The sequence below is a fragment of the Lepidochelys kempii genome, chromosome 13 (assembly GCF_965140285.1).
Source record: "Lepidochelys kempii isolate rLepKem1 chromosome 13, rLepKem1.hap1, whole genome shotgun sequence".
NCBI classification, from domain to species: domain Eukaryota; kingdom Metazoa; phylum Chordata; order Testudines; family Cheloniidae; genus Lepidochelys; species Lepidochelys kempii.
The window spans coordinates 17,619,874-17,632,608 of record NC_136392.1 but is presented as its reverse complement, the minus strand read 5'-3'; the positions used below and the strand labels follow the sequence as shown (position 1 = coordinate 17,632,608).

The 12,735-nt window shown below is 42.7% G+C and overlaps 1 protein-coding gene across 5 annotated transcripts in view; it reads left to right on the top strand.

The window, feature by feature from the left end:
* The first annotated feature begins 11,167 nt into the window (after nt 1-11,167).
* STAU1 (staufen double-stranded RNA binding protein 1) overlaps nt 11,168-12,735 on the top strand; it is a 52,755-nt gene continuing 51,187 nt past the window's right edge. For 3 of the 5 annotated variants that reach the window (XM_073309472.2, XM_073309476.2, XM_073309471.2), the window contains exon 1: nt 11,168-11,336. The gene's annotated coding sequence lies outside the window, so the exon portion shown is untranslated. The remainder of the gene's footprint in view (nt 11,337-12,735) is intronic. The other 2 variants (XM_073309474.2, XM_073309473.2) reach the window with 1 other exon arrangement.

Genomic DNA, 12,735 nt, shown 5'->3' with positions numbered 1-12,735 from the left:
TGACCGTGCTGACGTCGCCTACTTGCCCAGTTTTGCTTTGCCAGGTTGTGGTGCTGCATATACTGCTGGATAATGCGTGTGGTGTTTAATGTGCTCCTAATTGCCAAAGTGAGCTGAGCGGCCTCCATGCTTGCCTTGGTATGGCGTCGCACAGAAAAAAGGCACGGAACGATTGTCTGTCGTTGCTCTGACGGAGGGAGGGGCGACTGACGACATGGCTTACAGGGAATTAAGGTCAACAAAGGGGGTGGCTTTATATCAATGAGTATTTCAGGCAGGACTTCTCGGAGGGTTCCAATAAGAAATAGTGCACCTAAGTAATTGTTCTTATTGGAACAAGCAGGTTGGTCTGACCTCTGATTAATACGTGGCTAGATTTACCTCGCTGCACCTTCTCTGTGAGTGACTGCAGTGTGACCTAGAGGAATGAGTCCCCTAGATGGGGGACGGGGGGAAGCAAATGAGTACAAAACAAATCTGGTCTATTTCTTGTTTTGATCTACTCCATCTATCTTTTACATCTTTGGCTGGCAGCAGACGGTGCAGAAGGACTGCAAGCCATCCACATCTCATGGCTGCTCGGTAGAAGATGGTGCAGTAGGACTGCTAGCCATCCTCATCTCTTGCCTGCCCGGCAGAAGATGGTACAATAGGACTGCTAGCAATCCGTATCGCCTGCCTGCTCACCATAAGATGGTTCAATAGGACTGATTGCAGGACTAAAGAGAATGACCTGGTCAAGTCACTTCTAATGTAGTCCCTGCACCCATGTCTGCCTGGGCACTCCTGGCCAACATGACCAGGAGCACCTCGGACATGACGATGATGCCTACCAGTCCTACTGCACCCTCTGCTGCCACAAGGCAAGGGGTTGCTGCTGCTGTGTAGCAATGCAGTACGACGTCTGCCAGCACCCAGGAGACATACGGTGACGGTTACCTGAGCGGGCTCCATGCTTGCCATGGTATGGCGTCTGCACAGGTAACTCAGGAAAAAAAGCTTGAAACTATTTGCTGCTGCTGCTTTCACGGAGGAAGGGAGGGAACGGGGGCCTGACAATATGTATCCAGAACCACCCGCAACAATGTTTTAGCCCCATCAGGCATTGGGATCTCAACTCAGAATTCCAATGGGCAGCGGAGACTGCGGGAACTGTGGGATAGCTACCCACAGTGCAACACTCCGGAAGTCGACGCTTGCCTCGGTATTGTGGAAGCACTCCGCCGAGTTAATGCACTTAGAGCATTTTCTGTGGGGATACACACACTCGAATATATAAAAACAATTTCTAAAAAACCGACTTCTATAAATTCGACCTAATTTCGTAGTGTAGACACACCCTAAGTGCTAATGATGCATAAACAATGTGACTACCAGGTGTTATGTGAGCTGCCTCCATTCACCTTCCCAGAAGGAGTATTGCATGTGGGGATGGCTTTTTTTTTTTTTTAGGAGCTGTGTGCTTTAATTTTGAGAAGTCCAATTTGAAGAAGTGTGCACTTAGTAAAGAAAATGGTAAATATATTGGAATAGATGGAACACTGATTCGATCTGGTAATCCCTATGCTTCAACAAATCTGAGTTATGTCTACTTCTAGAATTTTCTAGATTGTCTGGTTATTTGTTTTGTAACTTTTTTTTTTTTTTGAGACCAAAGCCCAAAGGGCGGATGCAATCCTTAGAGGCATAAATGGGAATCACAAATTGGAGCAGAGATTATTTTACTTCTGTATTTGGCACTGGTGTGACCACTGCTGGAATACTGTGTCCAGTTCTGGTGTCAACAATTCAAGAAGGATGTTGATAGACTGGAGAGGGCTCAGAAAAGAGCCACGAGAATTATTACAGGATAGGAAAATGTGCTTTATAGTGATAGACTCAAGCAGCTCAATCTATTTATGTTAACAAAGAGGAATGTTTAAGGGGTGACAATTATAGTCTATAAATACCTACATTAGCAACAAATATTTAATAATGGACTCTTCAATCTAGCAGAGGAAGATATATGATCCAATGGCTGGAAGCTGAAGCTAGACAAATTCAGATGGGAAATAAGGTGTAAATTTTTAAACATGAGAGTAATTAACCAATGGAACAACTTACCAAGGATTGTGGTGGATTCTCCATCACTGACCGTTTTTAAATGTGGGATCTTTCAAGATGGGATATTTTTCTAAAATATATGCCTAAGGAATTATTTTGGGGAAGTTCCATGGCCTATTATGCAGAAGGTCAGACAAGATGGTAACAATGGTCCCTTCTGGCCTTGGAATCTATAAAAGTTATGTTGTATTAAAACCACAACGTGTTGCTGACTCTTTGATTGTTTATGGTTTTAAATATTAATGCTTTTATTTCTGTAACACCTTTCATCCAAAAGGCTCAAATCACTTTACATAACTGATTCTCCATGGCCCTTTTTTTTCTCCTCCCTCTCCCCAAAGTTTCCTGCAGAAACTAAGGCACAAAGAGATTAAGTGACTTGCCCAAGACTAACAGAGAGTCTGTAACACAGCTGGGATTAGAACCCAGGTCTCTTCATTTCCCCTTCTGGGCTTTAATCACAACACTGTTTCCTTTTTATCGCCTGGCAATTAAACAATAGCCTGACAAAAGCCAGGGACCATGCATCATATTCACTTCCAAGCAGTCTATTTTGAAGAATAATCTTATATCAGAAATTGTGCTAGGCAGGCCTTTGATAGATAGTGTAATCATATATATACACACACACATATGCAACAGTGCTAATGTAAGGTGTGTGAAGCATAATTTGCAAGATTTTTGGAACTTGCCTGGCTTATCAAACTAACAGTGTACTTGAGAGGTTGTCATTCTTCGATTAAAAATTAAAACGTGTACAGAAATTGTTGTTCATTCTCCCCATGTCTGTCCAAAGCTGCATGGTTCAAGCTGTCAGCCTACGCCATTGAAGTGGCCAGGAATCGTGATTTTTCAACCTTTTTTTAATTTGCAGACCCCTAAAAAGTTTAAAATGGAGGTGTGGAACCCTTTGCAAATCTTAGACACCCCAGGAGTCCGCAGCACACAGGTTGAAAACTGCTGCTCTATGGTAGTGACAACCATTTGTGGACTCCTTAAACATAGTCTGTGGACCCCCAGAAGTCCACGGACCACAGGTGGAAAACCACTGTTATGAGAAAATAACCTTTAAAATAACTAACTTGCATGATGCTTTACAAAATAGCTAGACAGGTTCTTTGCTTGAAAGATTTTACTATCTCGGGTAAGAGGAGAACCTTATATGGCAAGATGATTTAAAGTAATAATTAAGTTAACTTTAATTATGCAGGAAGGATTATCTATATAAAAAAGCTTGACTTTCTCCCTCCAAACATTTGTTCTACTTGTTTTTACCTGCAAAATGGTAGGAATACAGGGTTTGTCTCCTCTGCTTTTGCTGCCACATTCATTGCACGAGGACAACCAGGAAACAGGTATATGTGCTTTCTCAGACCTCAGATGAAGGCATGCTGAATCTTTTGATTTTTTTTCTCTCGAGTATGTCAAAAATTAAATTGGTGTTAACAAAAACAAAACTGTTAGTCTGTCAACTGCTCAGATTTCCATCTTGCGATATAATCCTGCGAGTCCTCCCTCATAAAAGATGTCCCAGACCTAATATTTGTAATGGGGGAGAGGGGAAATCTTTTTGAACAATTTCTTAGCCCAATTATGCAGCAAAAAAGGGAAAAATACCTGTTTTGTTTTCTTTTGGTGCTTACATTTAATTAAAATCCCTTATGATCAATAAGGTGAAGTCAGTATTACTGCTTACTATAATGCAGGGGAGAGTGGAGATGTTCCTGATGCATACTAGCTAAAATAGAAACTAAAATAGAAAGATTGTTCACATGTTTAACTGCCTGGTGAAAATTTTTATTATTCAAATACCGTAAAATGAATTGTGCAATCTGATTTTGTGACGTCATTATTTAGACTACTTTGAAGCAAGTATCTAAAGAAATGACTGCATGATAAAATTACAACAATACTTTATATGGTAAATTCCAAATGATTGCTTCATGATCTGCCCAAAAATATTGTATTTACTAATGTGATTACAGTACTATTTCCTCAGTACCTTCTTGCAAGGATATCAAAGTGCTTTATATAAGCAATTAACTACTACGGTGACCTGCAAATGAAAGAAATGGATCTGTGCCCTATTTTTTCTGCTTAATGATGCATAAAGAAGTTGTGATTGGTATCTTATAAATAAGTTTTTCTGCTTGCTTTACCTTTCTAGGAATATACTCTCCTATTTACTTGAGGAGTTGGAGCTACTTTAGCCCTCTGTTGAAGAGTCGGGCTTGTTAGATATGACGCCCTCTCCCAACAGTTGCCTCAGACTTTCAGATTACACAGCTATTTGTTTAAAACTCGATTCAGTTTTTGTAATCGGCTTCCACATCCTTTCCCCCCCTCAGTTTCCACATTTTTACTTCAGATGTCCATAGTCTTTTGGGAAAAACAATGTAGATGAGATCTGAATTTCTAATATAAAAATTTAATCAGAAAAAATTTACATCCCTCCTATATCATAAACCAGCCTCCTCTATCCCCCAAAAAGTGCACACAATTGCTTTTTCTTTTGTAGGTCACCTTTAAGTCTCACAATAACTAATAAGTAGGTAACTCTTATAATTTCACACATTGCTGAACTGCAACCATCTCTGGGATGGAATACCAAAGGTATCTTTACAGCACACAGCAATTACTATACAACAGATCCGGATAGGATAGGAACTGGTATTTAAGTACACCATGGGATGGATGTCTAATATTTTAATTTTGGCAAATGATCTTTTAAAGGCCATCTTGTCACTGTACTTGAAGCTGTACAATATATTTTCCTTATGGTTTATTTGAAAAGCATCCTCAGAATAATATAGAATTGGGTAATGTATGGAAAATGCCACATCTATTTGTTTGATGAAGGGCTTGTAGCTGAATTATTTATTCCTATACGGAATCCTTTACACTTTATAACTAAGCTATTTACACACGGTTGAATGATGCAGACTGCCTGCAAGGGTTTTTTCAATTTACCAGCAAAACAGAGGCAAAAATAACTAATTTTAGTTTAGTGAAGGATTTAAATAATACAGGGCCTTAAATGTTACATTGTAACTTTTGAATGCGGGTATTTTGTTATCTGATGTATTAAGAAAATAAATATTTCTGAATAGAAAATTCCTCCCAACACCTTTCTCTGGCAAAACAGATTGACCTGATCTAGCTGGCATTTTCCCTTCCAGAAAAAGACTATAAAGATTAGTTTTGGCATCAAACCATAATTTTGCAATCATTTTATGTTTGTTTTTATTATAAAAATCTGCAGTTGGCTGCTTCTTAACCACTCCCAAAAGACTTACAGATTGAGGAAAGCTTAGCCTCCTAGAGGTATTAGTGATTATGCATAACATTTGGTAGTGATGGTTAAATCTCATGCAGCATTCTGATTGTAAGTTTGATTTTACAGTGGCTTAAGAAAAAAAGCTTCCAGTACAACCTTGCACAACTGGTCCGCTGCGTAATGCTGCTGGTTTTTTGCCTTCCTTTTGGAACACCTGAAGGCTATTTTGGGAAGGATGACGTTGGATTTAATGGCTCAACGTATTATGGCAAATCTAAGGTTATGAAAGGTTGTAGACTCTTGCCATGTTTTACAGAAAAGTAAATTTTCAAATAGTGGTGTTCTGCTTGGAATCTGTAAAATCAAAAGACTCGTACCTTGTTTTTGTCTGCCAGAGTACCAGTATTTAATAAGAACATTTACTCCAGGTGTTAATTTCAGAGTCAAGTGGGTACAATTTGTGTCACAAGTATGCAAAACAAAACTAAGTTTGTTAGTGATGGTTATAGGCAGATGGGATTTGGGGGCTGGGGGAGGGAAATGGGCTACTATTTGTGCAAAATGAAACCATATATGCAAATTAAACAAATAGGAAATAGCTGTCTAGGCCACAACCATGCTTCATATTTTTGAATTCCTTCTATATGTGGTGTTTAGGTTCAAAGGATATAGTATGCTTATCTCATTGGGCTCTTGGGCCATTACTATCGCTTGTGCCATTAAGTGGCAGCAGCCATCTGTTCCCCAAAAGCTGTCAGTAGCACTATGAGATTTGTGTCCACTGCACATACTATTCTGTTAATGACCCCCCACACACACACACCCTGAATTTCAAGTGCAGTACAGATACTTATTAGGTGCTGCACTTGGGTTGCTTCTAGACTCTCTGGACTTGCAAGTTGGAGCTCATTTAAACTTCATTTAGAAAAAAAATTCTGAGTTAGGGGTTCTAACCATTTTGACATGGCTTGGAGATTGGAGGCGGATACAGTCGTGGTGGTGGTGATAGTGCTTGGTCCCCCCGGTCTCTTACTCTGGTGGTCGCAGTTTGTTTCATGGCTGTGACAGGGTTTTTAAGTCCTGTCCTTTTAGAATTGTTCCAAATATTTCCGTCCCATACTTCATCAGGACCCCATGGTTTATCCCAGGTAGAGGTGCCATCTTGCGGGCTGTCAACCCATTTTCCTGCCGTTACCGCTGCTAGTTGGCGGGTTGCAAATTCCAATTTTTGCTTAAGGTGTTTAATGGGTTCAGAGCAATTATGATTGACAGAGGCTCTGCCTTGTTTTAAGGTTAATTTTGTAACCATTTCTTGTAATACTTAATTCTTTTTTTTTCTTATTCTTTTTCCCAACCTGGTCTGCTAACTTTTCCCTTTGTTTCCCTTCTCTAAATGTGTCCCGATGGGAATCTGACTCTGTATTCCTGTTCATTTCTTGATCTTTTTTTCTGCTTGGGAAAACTTCTTCTACAGGGATGCATTCTCCTCTCAGCAAGCAGCCAGACAGAGATGTGACTCATTGCTTGCCTCCCATTATAGCCAAATTGCTGCCAAATCTCTCTTTGCTGGGGTCGAAGGTTTATATACCTGTATATATTTGGCAAATTTATCTTCTAGATCCGAAATAGTGTGGACATTTGCCAGTACCTGTTCGGTCCATGGCCTATGCCTGTATTTTTGCAAGATTTGTTTAAAAGGAGTAATCTCATGAACAAAACACAGTGATCCCAGTCCTTCCTTGGAGGCATCATCTTTAGATTGTTTTCTTTTAAACATTTATATGAAGGTGCCAATTTACATGCTATGGCCTTGTGTACCACTATTTGCCCACGCTCCTATATTCTTCAGAGCTCGGTCTTGCACAAGGAATGCAGGAAATACCGCCTGACGCTCCTATACACTTCAGGGTTTACTCCGGTGCTTGGGTTAGAGCGAGAAACTTTAAATTCTTCTGAGCCTATTTACTCAGCTCGCTACGACTGAGGGTGTGCACACCAACTTCTACAATGATTGATGAATTTTATTTTACTGTAGGCAAAACTTTAAAACAAGCATGGTGTATCACCATGTTCCCCCTCCACTATTCTCCACCAAAAATCTTATGCTCATAAACACACAGAAATTTTTTAGGGGATAAGGCAATACGCCACATTTATTGAAAGTACAATTTAAACATTAAAATTAGCATACACACACACACACACATCAGCCAAATGTTCTGCAGCTGGATCTTATAGTTACAAGTTCTTAGCATTGCTTGGTCAATTCCAGTGGCCAGCTGAAACTACACACAAGGGAGAGGGCAGAGCCGGGTCTCTGTCTGACACGTCCGAAGCTGATGTCAATGCAGAACGAACTGAAAGTCCCATGGTAATCCACCCTTTTTTTATAGTAATAAGTTGCCATGCAAGTTTGAGCCTTGCTGTGTTATGCTGAGGTTGTTAAAAGGCAACAGTTAAGGTTGCTTTCAATCAGCATTATTATGGGTCGTTACTGGGAGTTGCTGGGTTTTTTTATTCCCTTTTTTGGTTTTACTATTTATTTTTATTATTGGGAGCATATGCCTTTGCTTTAGGGTTGTTAATTTGCTGCTGCTTCAGCCATCAGAGCAATTCTGATAATTAGGTTGGCACCTTTTGGTTTCTTCACTTCCCTTTTGACCATTCGACCCATTTGGTACAGGCGTTTTTTATTTGGCAGTGTGCCATACATTCCTTACTTATACAGCAGAACAGTAAAATCGTTTTAAAGCAAGACTTCTTACAGAACAGCAGTCCACAATCTTAAACATGCTAAAAGCTAATGATGATGATGGCCCTCAACTTCAAATACTGAATAAGCAGAGAAAAAGAAGTTTCCATAAACTGATAGGCCTTATTTTTTAATATTCTACCCTTTGTGTGTGTGTGTGTGTATATAAGACTGTATGCTCTTTGAGGCAGAAGCTCTGTAGTCAGAGTGTATAACACACTGGCTGCTATTTCAAAGTCAATACTTAAAACTCTCCAATCCCTAAAACTCCTCAGCAGGGACCTGTTAAATTCTGTATTTTTCTTTATTGCAGTTTTTCATTCTCTTGAAGTATACAATAGCAGCTTTCTAAGTATGAACTGTTTTATTTGGGAAAAAAAAGGTATAAAGTTCAGCAGGACAGGAACTGGAACACAATGTTGGGTTGTTTGGCCTTAAACCTGTGCCCTAACACCCACGTAATTGCAATATTTCCTTCTATCTAAGGATGTTAAACAGTTTTAAACTAATTAATTATTTGTATTACAAATAGTATAAAGGGTTGCTACTGGTAGACCAGGATGCTGTTGTGGGCTATGTATAATAACAATTAAAACAAACCCAAAATGCTACTTCCTTCTGTGCAGAGTTTACAATCTCATCTCCCTTCTCAGGGCCCTTGTTGATGCTAAATGGTACAGTGAGTAATTCAAACTAAACAGATTAAAAATCACTCTGGAGTATGTGAAACTTGGTCTAGGACATAAACTCTCTTCCTAGCTATGGACTATGGCAGAGATTCCTAACCAAGGCTACATGTAGCCTTGAGGGTACATCAACTCATCCAGATACTTGCCTAGTTTAACAGGCTACAGAAAAAACACTAGCAAAGTCCATACAAACTGAAATTTCATACAAAGACTTGTTTATACTTTTCTATACACAGAAATGTAACACAATATTTATATTCCAATTAATTTATTTTGTAATTATATGGTAAAAATAAGAAATTTAAGTAATTTGTCAGTAATAGTGTAGTCGCAAAAAGAAAAGGAGTACTTGTAGCACCTTAGAGACTAACTAATTTATTTGAGCATGAGCTTTCGTGAGCTACAGCTCACAAGTCCTCCTTTTCTTTTTGCGAATACAGACTAACACGGCTGTTACTCTGAAACCTAATAGTGTACTGTAACACTTCTGTATTTTTATGTCTGACTTTGTAAGCAAGTAGTTTTAAGTCAGGTAAAATTTGGGGGGTACATAAGACAAGTTAGACTCCTGAAAGAGGTATAGTAGTCTGGAAAGGTTGAGAGTCACTGGACTACAGCTGCCAGGTATCAAGGAGTAGCCATGTTAGTTTATATCCACAAAAACAAGGAGGCAGGTGCCACTTCAAAGATTAACAGATTTATTTGGGCATAAGCTTTCATGGGTAAAAACCCCACTTCTTCAGATGCATGGTGTGAAAATTACAGATGCAGCATGTGTGTGTGTGTGTGTGTAATTTTCACACCATGTATCTGAAGAAGTGCGGTTTTACCCACGAAAGCTTATGCCCAAATAAATGTTAGGTTGAAAGATGCCCCTGGACTCCTTGTTGTTTTTTACAGCTCTACTCTGGGGAAAGTGAGCACCTACTATGTCTGGGAACTGGTAGGGGGCCTATACCTCACTTGGGTTAAATAGAGTAGCTGACGCCCATGCTGCCTTTATAAGCTAGAGATTAGGGGTGGACTAACTACACCTCCTACTATGCAATGTTCCATTTAGATCAAAGAAAGAGACTACAGCTCCCACTACACTGCCACCTTGGAACTACCGCTCCCTTATGCACTAGTCAACATTCGCTCCACTGCTGTAGTTGACAGGAGGCCTATGACCTCGTCTTCACATTCAACGTAGTTGTACCGTTCCTGGCCCAGGCAGGAATAGGCAGCAGGTTTTAAACAACCACAATGAAGTATTTTTTCTCACAATGCATAGTCAACCTGTGGAAATCCTTGCCTGAGGATGACGTGAAAGCCAAGACTATAAGAGGGTTCAAAAAAGAACTAGATAAATTCAGGGAGGATAGGTCCATCAGTAGCTATTAGACAGCATGGGCAGCCATAGTATCCCTAGCTTCTGTTCACCAGACGCTAGGAATAGGCGACAGGGGATGGATCAGTTGATGATTGCCTGTTCTCTCTGGGTCACCGGACATTGGCCACTGTTGGAAGACAGGATACTGGGCTAGATGGACCTTCGGTCTGATGGAGTATGGCTGTTCTTGTGTTCTCAAACAAACACAATACACCCTGGGAGCCCCCTCACACCCCTGTGATGCTTTGCCTCACCTAGCCAAGAGCGGCTGGCCCTCTGGTTTGCCCACAACTGGAACTCAAGTGGCCCTGCTGTTGCTCCACCCTACACACAAACCTCATCTTCTTGCCTTCTCACCTAGTGCCGGCGGGGGGGGGGGGGGGGGCGTTCCTCGCCACCTGAAAGAAGGGCCCAAATGTGGGGGAAGGGCCGGAACGACTCCACGTACACCACAAACATTGCAGCAGCGTCTCTTCTCCCTCCTCCTCCCACATCATGGGCCAGTAGGATAAGCCTCCCCCACCCCCAACAGCAACCAGGGGCTGTCTCAACCTAGAGCGAGGCTTCAGGCCCCGTATGCTGAATGGTCTCCGGCCTAAAGTCAGCCCAGGGCCCGTCTTGGGCTGGTTGCGTGGGAAAGTTTCACCAAGTTCAAGTCTCCCTCAACTGCGAGTGCCCAAGCGAAGCCAAGCATGCCGGGAGCTGTAGGCCCCTTGGCGATCCGGCGGTCGGGGTGAGCGATGCATGCCGGGAGCTGTAGTCCCCTTGGAGGTGAGGCTGTCTCAGTGAGCAGTGCATGCCGGGAGCTGCGGTCCGGGATAAGGGCCGGGCTTCGAGCCGGTGCGCGGGCGGATTGGCTGCGAGTGCTACGATGGGCGGGTGCTATAAGGTGTTGTGGCCACTCCGATTGGCTCGCTCTCTCCTCAGGCGCGGTACCGTCACTTCCTCCCCGGCCGGACCTGCCCCCGGCGTTCATTCTCTTTAGTGTTTGCCCTGTGTCCGCCGCCTCCCTCCGCCACTGCGATTCGCCCCCCCTTCCCAGACCCCCTCCCCGCCTCGGGACCCGGCCAATGGACTGAGACGCCCGCCTGCCCGCCCGCCCGCAGTACCAGCCGGCCCGGGAGCCGCAGCCCAGGCAGCCAGGTGAGAGGGGGACGGCTCCGGATTCCCCACGGGGGGGGGCGGCGGCGGGGCCTAGTGGGGCAGCGGCCGCTTTGCTGTCTCCATCTGTGGGGTGTGCGAGGCCGGCAGCGGGGGGCCCTGATTGGCGGGGATGGGAGTCGGTGCTCGGTAGGTCGTAGTGCCGCCAACTCGGGCAGGGGCCGGGTTCCCCTTCGCCTCCCGCTTCCTAAGGATGAATCGGTGCCCCGTCCTCACGGGCAGCGGCAGGCGGGCCCTGGGGGGAGTCGGCCCGGCCTGGTGTAGGGGGAGGTGGGGGACTGGCTCAGGTTACAGAGCGGGCTCTGGCTGAGGCTGCTGAGGGGGAGCAGGCCGCGCGGGCTGGGACTCGCCGCCCTGTCGGAGACACCGACCCCCAGGTGTATAGGCAGGTGGTAGCTGAAGCGCCAGGTTCCCTCCTTCCCACTCACCCCCCGTAGCACCAGGGCGGCTGACAGCTACAGCATCAGCCACCCCCATTTTCCCGTCGTGACATCTTTTGGCAATCTTTTGGTAGATGGAACAGCAACAGGTTCCTTTGCAAGATGTTTCCCCGCTGCCCGTTTTAGAGCCTGTGGGACAGGTGCATTTGGCTAGTTCACACCTGCTGCCCCATTGTGTTAGAGCCCCAATAGGCAATATCTTAACTTGATACATAGATGACAGTCTTATATTTGTTTTGGCCGGTTAAAGAGGAGGAAGAACGTGGTATATGTCAGTGAGTAGGTTAGGATCAGTGACACACACAAATAAAAATGCCACACCAACAATATAATCCTTCATCCACTGCTTGGGTAATAAGTTTATAAAATAAATATACGAAGGTCTTCTGAGTTTTATTTAAAATTCTTATAATTCTTACTTTAACATGCAACTACAGTACCTTGTAGCAATGTTCATACTAAGGGGGGAAAGCTATATTTTTAACATGTTAATGATGATGATAACATCATAGCATAGATTAGACAAGTTGTAGTTTTAACATGTGTTAGCTGGTCAAGGAATTGGCTAAGAAAAAACACAAGCATTTGGGTAGTGTTCAGACTAGCCTTTACAAAAGTGTTAACTATTTCAAGTTAATTGGCAATCCATTAACAAGGTTAAAAAACTTTAGTGTAGACATATCCTGTATAGTTGATTTCTCCCACCCCTTCTACATACATACTTTCACACTTTCCTGTCCAAAATCCATATTGGGTTGTAGAATTTAATTTTAACAAAATAAAACTCTGTACTGTGTATAAGTGTAAATAAATGAAATAAACCACACTAAAATAAATAGCAACAGCCAGACTTCTTGAAAGTCTTTCATATCTTTAAACATTTTGTTGTGTGGACATCTGTAAGTCAATCTGTGTAGAAGTTAGTCTGTCCATAGACTTAC